Source organism: Fundulus heteroclitus, unplaced genomic scaffold (assembly GCF_011125445.2).
Source record: "Fundulus heteroclitus isolate FHET01 unplaced genomic scaffold, MU-UCD_Fhet_4.1 scaffold_57, whole genome shotgun sequence".
NCBI lineage: Eukaryota > Metazoa > Chordata > Actinopteri > Cyprinodontiformes > Fundulidae > Fundulus > Fundulus heteroclitus.
In genome coordinates this window covers 95214-105793 of record NW_023397000.1, presented here as the reverse complement: position 1 = coordinate 105793, position 10580 = coordinate 95214, and the positions used below count along the sequence as shown (strand labels likewise).

Genomic DNA, 10580 nt, shown 5'->3' with positions numbered 1-10580 from the left:
GCTAAACGCTAGTTTCATCGGCTTAAGCCGCCATGTGTAGCATTTAGATACTGAATTTATGTTAGAATAAGGAACTAATTAATTTACAGTAGGCTAATTACCAGAAGACCTTAAAGATTTGACTCAGAGAGGATCAGGGTTGTATTTAACACACTGGATGTTACGTAAGTTTGTGCCGAAAGTGATTTATACTACACGAAGACTATTTACAATATATACAGACAAACTTTGTCAAAACCAAAATCCTGGCACACGGCCGTAACATTCCAATTGTAACATTCCAAAAGTCCAAAGTACTAGTCTTAGTCGATTTAAACGTTGACTTGAGTCCCTTGGATGGGGTGGGGCAGGCAAACAATGTCTCCTATCACACAGATAGAATTTAGAGCAGTCTATCCAGGTTCCTTGCCTAAAGGCCTAGTGGGTAGCTCGCCATCAAATGAGGACCTGGCCTGTATAGAAAGGTCCAACCAAAGTTCATTTCCTCTTATAGTAAATATTAAGTCTTTAATATTCCAAACATTCCTTTTTTAAGTAATTGGAATCATAGGAAAAAATCTACATGTACATGTTCAAATAGATTACTCTTCGGCATTAATATCTGATTCTAAACATTAAATAGTGCACCATCAGACATATACAAACATCTTTCAAATACTGAACAATATCACCTCAATGGTACCAGGTCAACAACAAAAGATAGGATTAGCTTTAGTTCAGCATGCTAATGTTTGCATTAGCATGCTCAAACAATAAGACAAACACTCACCAGTTCATTGCTTCCCATTTCTAAGCCATAAGAATACCCATTCAGTGTAGAGTACAGGCATCTAGAAACTGCAAGGCATATCAGTGAGCATAGTATAATCAAAAGATGACAAATTGACTGATTTAAACACAGATTTAAAGCCCACCTGCAACAGCCAGCCCTGAACTTCCTTGTTCATGAGACCAAACAACTTCCTTGTTCATGACCAAACAATTTCCTTGTTCATGACCAAACAATGGGCACGCGCCCCACTTTTTAAAACTAAAATCCCACAAAATCTCACGGGATTTCACACTTAGTACAAAAATTGGTGAACAGGATGAAAAATTGAAAGGGAGACATAACCTTAACTATTAGAGATAACTGGATTACCCCAAAAACCTGGGTACATACACCTCCCCCCTTAGTTCATGCACGTCCTCGTTGCTATTAACTATCTGCTGCAGGAGCAAAATTTAAGCCTCAGTGTAAGCATTAGACAGGCTTGAAATAAGGTTTGAACAACAGAATTAAGGGTTTACCTAAAACCGAATACTGCAATCGACTTGGAGGGTGACGCTGCCGAGGTAGAATATCTATTGCTTCCCTTATCCCCCTCTACATTTGTAGCCACGGTGGTAGAGCTATCATTTGCTTGGCCCAATGATGACCCAGACTGATCAGGCTCAGGATCGTCACCATTCATTTCCAAATCATCTAATGGACCTTCAGACCATCAGCTTGTATATCCTCTTCACAAGCAGTTCCACAGGTTCAGGTAAACAATTACTAGGGTTTCCTCTACCCTTGGCACTATATCCAATCCTTTGTTGTGCCAGCTGACATGGTTGAGGTCTCTTGATTTGACAATGGTAAGGTTTCTTCAACAACAGGGATTGTTGGGAGAGAGGTCTCTGATACTGGAGGTAATGTAGGACCAAGGTTATTCGGGCCTAATGAAACAGTAACCTTCACCCCATCACTGGATTCAATTAAAGGTTCTGGTCGAAGGGATCCTTCAAAATATTCTGATCACTAAATTCTGAATCCTCCACTTCTCCAATGCTAGCAACAGGTTCAGAGTGGTTCTGAGTTTGATTCCGAGTCTTTGCCTGTGGACAGGAGCAGGTACAGGGGAATCATGTACTTTACTGGCTGGGAGGAAACCACAGGGCAGCAGCAGGTCTCGATGGAGTGTGCGAATTGAGCCATCCCTCGTCTCAGGTTTACAGTGTAGACAGGGAGATCACCTGCACGCTTGATGACAACATACACCTCCTGCTCCCACTTATCCTCCAGCTTATGCTTTCCGCGGAGACGAACATTACGGACAAGCACTCTATCTCCCACTTCCAGAGTACAGGGTGTTACTCGTTTATCAAAGCGCCTTTTGTTTTTCTCACCCGACTTGAGTGCATTTTGTGTGGCTAACTTGTAACTCTCCTGAAGCCGAGACCGAAGGTGCCTAACATACTCTGAATGGGAGGCCGATGGAGTTTCTCTAATCGGTAACCCAAAGGCTAGATCAATAGGGAGTCGTGGACACCGGCCAAATAGAAGTTCGTAAGGTGTGAACCCCTGTGACCTCATTTCTTGTACAATTGTAGGCAGTACAAGGGTTTCACGTACTCCGCGCCACCTAGATTTTTGCTTAGATTCCAGTGTTCCTAGCATATTAAGAAGGGTTTCGATTAAAACGCTCTACTGGATTTCCCCTTGGATGATATGGAGTCGTCCGGTGTCTTTTTAATACTCATTACACTCGCAAAGTTCTTTGATTAATTTTGACTCAAAGTCAGAGGCCCCTGGTCAGAATGTATGCGCTCTGGAATGCCATAGTAAACCATAAAGTCATTCCAGAGACACTTGGCAACAGTTTGTGCCTTCTGGTTGGGAGTGGGTATAGCCACAGCAAAATTTCGTAAAGTGGTCAGTGAGGACAAGGATATCTTTGGTGTTAGCACTGTCTGGTTCAATTGATAAGAAGTCCATGCACAGGAGTTCAAGGGGACGACTGGTCTTAATGTTCACCAATGGAGCTGCCTTCTCAGATAATGCCTTACGCCTTACACACCTGTCACAGGTTTTAATGGTGTGTTCCACATCAACTGCCATCTTTGGCCAAAAGAACCTTTGGCGAACCAGATCTAGGGTACGTTCTATACCCATATGCCCCATGTCATGATGAAGAGCTTTGAGAACTGTAGGGGCGCAGATCTGGAGGAAGAACAAGTTGGAAAATGAGCCGGTCTTCTTCTTGCCTTCTCCTATACAACACACTGTCTCTCAACTCCAGCCGATTCCATTCTCGCAGCAGCAGGGGCAATTCTGTTAATTCCTCTCGAACTGTGGAAGAAATCTTTTCACCTGTCTCAAGTTGATAAACTACCTCACGAATAGTGGGGTCAGCTTGCTGTTCTGCTTTTAAATCATATTGGGACAGAGCTGGAATTACTGGTAGACCATAGAAGTCCTCCTTGTGATAGGTCTCTGGAATAACCTTGATGCTGGCCGATAGGGATTCAACCAAGGTAATGGAATATGACGGGCCTGACTGGTAGTGTGCTCTCACAAGGCAGCTTGGGACAAATGGCAATCCACAACATCAGAGGAAACTTCCTCTACATTGCCAGGTTCACACAATTGCTTTGTGAGTTGATGAAAACCAGCTCCCACTCTTTGTGGGAGAAGTCCTTTTCTGGAGCTTCCACATGAGAGCGCCTCGACAGGGCATCAGCGTCTAAATTCTGTCTGCCAGACCGATACTGCATCTTAAAAGAATATGTGGAAAGGGCAGCCAACCATCGGTGACTGGTGGCATCAAGCTTTGGCCGATGTTAGGACATACGTTAGTGGGTTGTTGTCTGTAATGACAGTGAAGCTGGCACCATACAGATAATCATGAAACTTCTCTGTCACACTCCACTTCAAAGCCAGAAACTCAAGCTTGTGAGCTGGGTATCTTGACTCACTCTGAGATAAGCCACGACTTGCATAAGCAATCACTCGAAGCTTGCCCTCCTGCTCTTGATATAACCACAGCTCCCAACCCTGTGGTGCTTGCATACTGTGTGGAGAATAATAAGGCAGTTTAGAATTTGCAAATCCAAGTACAGGTGCAGAGGTCAACTTCTCAATTACTGTTTCAAAAGCAATCTGGCAGTCAATGGTCCATCTTTCACCAAAAAACCTGTTTGGAATCACGGTACGTGTCCAAAGGGACGAGTTCTCTTAGTAGACTTACGAACAGGTGCATAGCCACGGGTGAGGAGGTTGAGTGGCTTGACAAGGTTAGCAAAATCCTTAATAAACCGTCTATAGTAACCAGCAAAATCCCAGAAAAGATCTTAACTCTTTGAGATTTTGGGGAACTGGCCAGGATTTTAATGTGGAGATCTTCTCTGGGTCTGTTTCTACACCCTTTTCAGAACACAATATGACCCAAATACCTCACACTGGTCTGGAAGAATTTGCATTTTTCAGGTGATAACTTTAAAGCCAATACTCTTTCAGTCTGTTTAGTACTTGTAGCAGCCTTTCTTCATGTTCCTCAAGAGAGGCAGAGAAGATAATAAGGTCGTCGATAAAAACAAGTACTTTATTAAGATGCAAGTCTCCCAGACACTTCTCCATCAGTCTCTGAAAGGTGCTTGGTGCGTTGGTCACCCCCTGTGGCATCCGGTTCCACTCCCAAAAGCCAAGTGGAGTAACAAATGCAGTTTTTGACTTATCCTCCTCGCTCATCTCTATCTGGTAATAACCAGACTTCAAATCCAACACGGTAAACCACTTGGATCCAGTCAATGCCGAAAATGACTCTTCCAAGTTTGGAAGGGCATATGCATCCTTGATAGTTTGTAGGTTTAACTTCCGATAGTCGATGCACAACCTTACATCGCCATTCTGCTTACGGACCACTACAATTGGGGAAGAAAATGGTGATTCAGACTCTCTTATAATCCCTGCATCAAGGAGATCCCGCAGGTGTTGACGAACAGCTTCAAGGTCTTGCGGATGGATGGGTCTTGCTCGATGTTTAAATGGCGTATCATCATTGAGCTTAATGTGATGTTTCACCTTGTTTGTACAGCCAAAGTCCATATCGTGATGTGCAAACACTTCAGGCATGTTGTTCAGTTTTGTTGTTATACGCTCCTTCCATTCAGGTGGAATAGGAGAATCACCGAAATTAAACTCCAGAGTGGTTTTCTTGTTGGCTTTGGCAGCAGATCCAACAGCTTGCTGTGACAAAATGGTAGGGTGTTTCACATATGTCAGCAATAACAGACAAGGGTGGAATCCAAACGTCTTGCCCAGACTCATTTTTAAGGACTACGGGAACTTTATGTGGTGAGTGGCGAGGAAGAGTGATCAGGCAGCTCTGGACACACAGTCCCCCAGGCAGAGGTAAAGATGGATGTTCGATGACTGCCCATTGAACTCCAGACTGGGTACAGATCTTGGCAGAACCTTCCAAGACTATGGTTTTACCAGCAGGAACAAGGAAGGGTGTGTGGCTCATTAGTCGTACGACTTCTGTACTTCCCACTGGACACTTCCTGTGACGTAATTCCAGAAGTCTCAGCACTGCTCTATAACCATGAGCTGCAGGCTGGAAGGTGGTAAACTTACTGCCAATATATTGTTTGTACAGTATTTCTAATGTATTCATGCCAATAAGTACAGGTGATGTACTGTCTGGGCGGGCATCCGGAACAACTAAAGCAAGGGTTGAGACCTCAAAATCAGCTCCTAAGAAATCTTTAGGGAAAGTCAACATAATTTCAACATAGCCCAAGTAAGGCACAGATTGGTCCTGCGGCTCCTTCCACTTCCAGCAGGTGTTAAGTGGCTTCACAGGTTGGTCAGCAAGGTTCTTATTATAAAAAGAACTGGAATGGTGGTCACCTGCGAACCTGTGTCCAGGAGACAGTTACAGTTGGATCCCGAAATGTTCACGATTGCACAACATTTTGAACCAATTAGCCCCTCTGGCAATCTGTCTGAGATTCTCTTTTCTGTGAACTGTTGTGCACACTGAGCGACTTTCTTTTGATTCCTGGGACAAGTTTGGGTCCCTGGCCCCCGTTTGTCCCACAACAGGCACCGGACTTAGTTTAACTGGGTTTGCTGAAGAGAGGCTTGTTGCTTCTGTGCATGCTGTTTTTTTCTTCTTAGCAACGAGGGTTGGATTCGGTTCGTTCTGGCACTGTGGTCTTATGTGACCATCTTCCCCACACCTGAAGCAGTAGCCTGGTTTGGATGACTGGGTGTTTCTGCGGGACGATTGTGCAGAAAATTTCTCAGGCTTGGAAGGGTACATTTTGAAAGTTTGAGTCTTGTGGTGAGGAGCATTTGGCTGGGTGGCAGTCAGCAACGCTAATTGTTGCTGAACATCAGCTAACTGTTGTGCCAGTTTCTCTGTGATGCTGGTCAGGGCAGCCATATTTCCCCTTCCCCCACCATCACTATGGGTGAACTGTGTATAGTTGGTAGCTTTCTGCTTTATGGACCCTAGATGCTGTTTCATACGCTGGGCCTTTGTAGCTTCCTGGTCTTCTTCTGTGCGTAAAAGAAGTAGCAGTTCAGCAAAGGTAGGTGGCTTTATTTTTTTTCTGTTTCAATTGGAGCTCTGCTATTAAATTGTCATCCCAGCATCCACGGCAAAAACTGTTTGTAATAAGTGGCGGTTGACATCTGCTTCTAGCACACCTCCTCTTCTCACAGCAGAATTTAGCGTGACTTGAAGTCGTTGAAGGTACGTTGATGGTTTCTCTCCAGCATTTTGAAAGGTGTCCGTAAATTTTGCAAACAACTCGTCACCATCCTGCACTGTTGCATATGCAGAGTCAAGTGTCTCCAAATATACAGTAGGCAGTGTGTCAGGACTGAGGTGCTTGATTATATCAGCAGCTGGAGGCAAAAGACTGTCCAGTATTCTTCTTGAACGCTGGAGATCAGACACAGCTGGATCTTTTAATAATAACTCCACTCCTGACCTCCATGTTTCAAAATCTGCTTCATGGCTGGGTCTGGGCACACGTCCTGAAAACATTCTGAGTCGCTGATGATGTATAGAACTGTCCTCACTTTTAACAATGTGTTCCACAACATAATGCTGAACCTCAGGTGGATGCAGATCTATGCTGTTGGTTGATTGTCTTGGTGCGGATTGTGAAGTAGGACCGATGGTTGTCCCGAATCATTGGCAGGACTGGGCACTGGCATTTGTGGAACTGACCCACTGGTGATTGGGGGTGGGGCCAAATGATGGGCTTCTTACTACAGGAACTGGTGGGATCGTAGGAACCTCAGCGTCTGTGGGTTGCTCTTTCACCTGGGCAGCAGGTTTGATTGCAGCAATAGAGAGACCAATCTGTGTCATCATTGCTTTCAGTACCTCACTGTAGTCCATCCCTGTTAATTTGGCTACTTCCTGCAATTCAGACAGATATGTCATAGTTTTGTTTTTTGCAACATGCGCAGTGCAGACAGTAGGTAGATCCAAAATGCAAAAAGAAGTTGATCTTTAGATAACAAGGTATGTGGTAAAACTGGACGCAAAGCTTCTAAAGCTGTGCCAGAACAAAACTCAACCACAAGTGTCTCATCGAATTCAGAATCAGGTTCAGAAATGATTTCAGATCTATTGATCTTACCATACTGGTTTAAAAACTCAAAAACCTCATCATTACTGGGACTGACTGATATGCCTTCCACCAAGACGGAATTTGGTATTTTAATACCATACTTCAAAAACACATCCATGTAATCAGAATCAAATAATCTGACCAAAAGTGATTAAACACAACCAAATGATCCTCCTGGCTAGCTCGCCATATATTGTAGCATTTATGATACTGAATTTATGTTAGAATAAGGAAATAATTATTTACAGTAAGGCTAATTACCAGAAGACCTAAAGATTTGACTCAGAGAGGATCAGGGTTGTATTTAACACACTGGAGACAGTAAGTTTGTGCAGAAAGTGATTTATACTACGAAGACTATTTACAATATATACAGACAAACTTTGTCAAAACCAAAATCCTGCACACGCCGTAACATTCCAAGTTGTAACATTCCAAAAGTCCAAAGTACTAGTCTTAGTCGATTTAAACGTTGACTTGAGTCCCTTGGATGGGGTGGGGCAGGCAACAATGTCTCCTATCACACAGATAGAGATTTAGCAGTCTATCCAGGTTCCTTGGCCTAAAGGCCTAGTGGGTAGCTCGCCATCAAATGAGGACCTGGCCTGTATAGAAAGGTCCAACAATAAGTTCATTTCCTCTTAATAGTAAATATTAAGTCATTAATATTCCAAACATTTCCTTTTTAAAGTAATTGGAATCAATAGGAAAAATCTACATGTACATGATTCAAATAGAGTACTCTTCGGCATAAATATCTGATTCTAAAACATTAAATAGTGCACCATCAGACAATATACAAACATCTTTCAAATACTGAACAATATCACCTCAATGGTACCAGGTCAACAACAAAAGATAGGATTAGCTTTAGTTCAGCATGCTAATGTTTGCATTAGCATGCTCCAAACAATAAGACAAACACTCACCAGTTCATTGCTTCCCATTTCTAAGCCATAAGAATACCCATTCAGTGTAGAGTACAGGCATCTAGAAACTGCAAGGCATATCAGTGAGCATAGTATAATCAAAAGATGACAAATAACTGATTTAAACAGATTTAAAGCCCACCTGCAACAGCCAGCCCTGAACTTCCTTGTTCATGAGACCAAACAACTTCCTTGTTCATGACCAAACAATTTCCTTGTTCATGACCAAACAATGGGCACCGCCCCACTTTTTAAAACTAAAATCCCACAAAATCTCACGGGATTTCACACTTAGTACAAAATTGGTGAACAGGATGAAAAATTGAAAGGGAGACATAACCTTAACTATTAGAGATAACTGGATTACCCCAAAAACCTGGGTTACAATGTTCTTTAGACTGAACTGTTGCGCTTCTCGTTGTGTCACACCTCAACCCGCCTCAAAGCCAACGCTGATTGGACGTTTGTTTGGTTAACTGCTCCAAATTTTCTTTAACGGAAAGTAGCCAGACTGATCTGCGAGTGAAACCTTGAAAGCTCGCGAGATCAGGATGGGCTCACAAGGCTAGTGAACACCGGCCTTCCATAGGGGTGTGTGTTATCACCCCTCATATTCTCCCTGTAATGAAGAGATCTTCATTACTGGGACTATTTTACATATATAGCACTGTATGGCACTTAAAAGGTATTTCTGCACTGTATTAACAAACACTTTATTTAGCATTCGCACTTTAAGCAGAGATTTGCACAGCAATAAGTTTGCACACAAGAAGTTTTAATTATATTTATTGAGCATTTTGGCGATTGGTATGTGGCCTTTGTTTTGGGCTCTGCACAGCTGCTCCTCATTGATGAGTGAGGTTGGTTGCTGGTGCCTGTGGAGGAGCATAATGATTACCACAGAGCAATGAGCTAATGGTGAGGAAAAACTAAGCAAATGTGTGCATACTCTGTTGAGTGTGGAGTGCTGTGGTAAAGTGACTCACCTGTCTTTTCTGTGTCCTCTCCAGGGTGTTTGGACAAATTCTACCCCCTTCTTCTTCTTCTTCTTCTATTGTTTTATGGCGGTTGGCAAACAACTTTTGGTGCGTTACCGCCACCGACCGAAATGGAGTGTGAATCGGGATGACCTACTCTAATATCCTACTACTATAAATAATAAAAAAATAAAAAAAAAAATAAAAAAAATAAAAAATAAATAAATAAATAAATAAATAAACTAAATCCGTTTTATCAAATTAGTCTTTTTAAGATATCTTAATAATAAAGAATAACCCTCTGATTTGGTGTTCATATCTAAAAGATATTTTATGTTTAACTTTAATTTACTGTTTTGTAATCTATTTACCAATTCATTTCTCTCAATATGATATTTACTACAAAATAATATAACGTGCTCCACTGTTTCTTCAACAAAACAAAAATCACACTTTCCTGTATCATGAATCCCCATTTTAAATAATGTGCTATTTAACCCTGTATGTCCAAAACGTAATCTTGACATTACTGTTTCTTCCCTTCTATTCCTTGATGTCATCCTCATTAATCCTACTTTTCTTTGAATATTATAAAACCATCTTCCAGTTCTTTCTTCTTCCCACTGTTTCTGCCACCTTGCTCTAATCCTTTTCTTAATTACTGATTTTATTTCACCTTTACTAAATGGAATTATTATATCAATTAAACTGTATTTACTTGCTCTTTTTGCATATTTATCTGCCATCTCATTCCCTTTTATTCCTATATGAGAAGGAATCCATATAAAAGAAACAGTTAATCCCATTGCTTGAATTCTGAATAATAGTTGCTGAATTTCTACCAATAAATCCGGTCTGCTATCTGAATGATTGTTTTTAAATGAATATAATGTTGAACTAGAATCTGAACAAATTACACTTCTTAATGGTCTTATTTCTTCAATCCATTCTAATGCTAACATGATGCCAAACATTTCTCCTGTGTAAACTGAAACTTCATTACTAATTCTTTTACCTGATTTAAAATTAAATTCTGGAACTACAAACGAAACACCATTCCTATTATTTGAATCTTTTGAAGCATCTGTATAAATTTTTACATATCCATAATATTCTTTATCTATATATTGCTCAACCATATTTGAATCTAAAATATCCTGTTTATTTTTCCGTTTATACAATAATCTTAAATCTACATCAATTTCAGGTAGGATAGATGGATGAAGTATTGATCTAATAACTGTTCTACTGCCATTTATTTGAGATAATTCAAGAT

At 41.4% G+C, this 10580-nt stretch overlaps 3 long non-coding RNA genes across 3 annotated transcripts; all 3 read right to left on the bottom strand.

The window, feature by feature from the left end:
* Positions 1–410: 410 nt before the first annotated feature.
* Positions 411–963, bottom strand: LOC118561145. Its single transcript, XR_004929798.1, has 3 exons — positions 915–963; positions 770–837; positions 411–452 (listed from the first exon to the last, which is right to left on the bottom strand). It is a non-coding gene; the product is annotated as an uncharacterized LOC118561145 (long non-coding RNA).
* A 6761-nt stretch (positions 964–7724) lies between these two features.
* LOC118561154 lies at positions 7725–8701 on the bottom strand. Its single transcript, XR_004929807.1, has 2 exons — positions 8328–8701; positions 7725–8003 (listed from the first exon to the last, which is right to left on the bottom strand). It is a non-coding gene; the product is annotated as an uncharacterized LOC118561154 (long non-coding RNA).
* Positions 8702–9097: 396 nt separating this feature from the next.
* On the bottom strand, positions 9098–9355 carry LOC118561158. Its single transcript, XR_004929815.1, has 2 exons — positions 9314–9355; positions 9098–9202 (listed from the first exon to the last, which is right to left on the bottom strand). It is a non-coding gene; the product is annotated as an uncharacterized LOC118561158 (long non-coding RNA).
* Positions 9356–10580: the final 1225 nt, after the last annotated feature.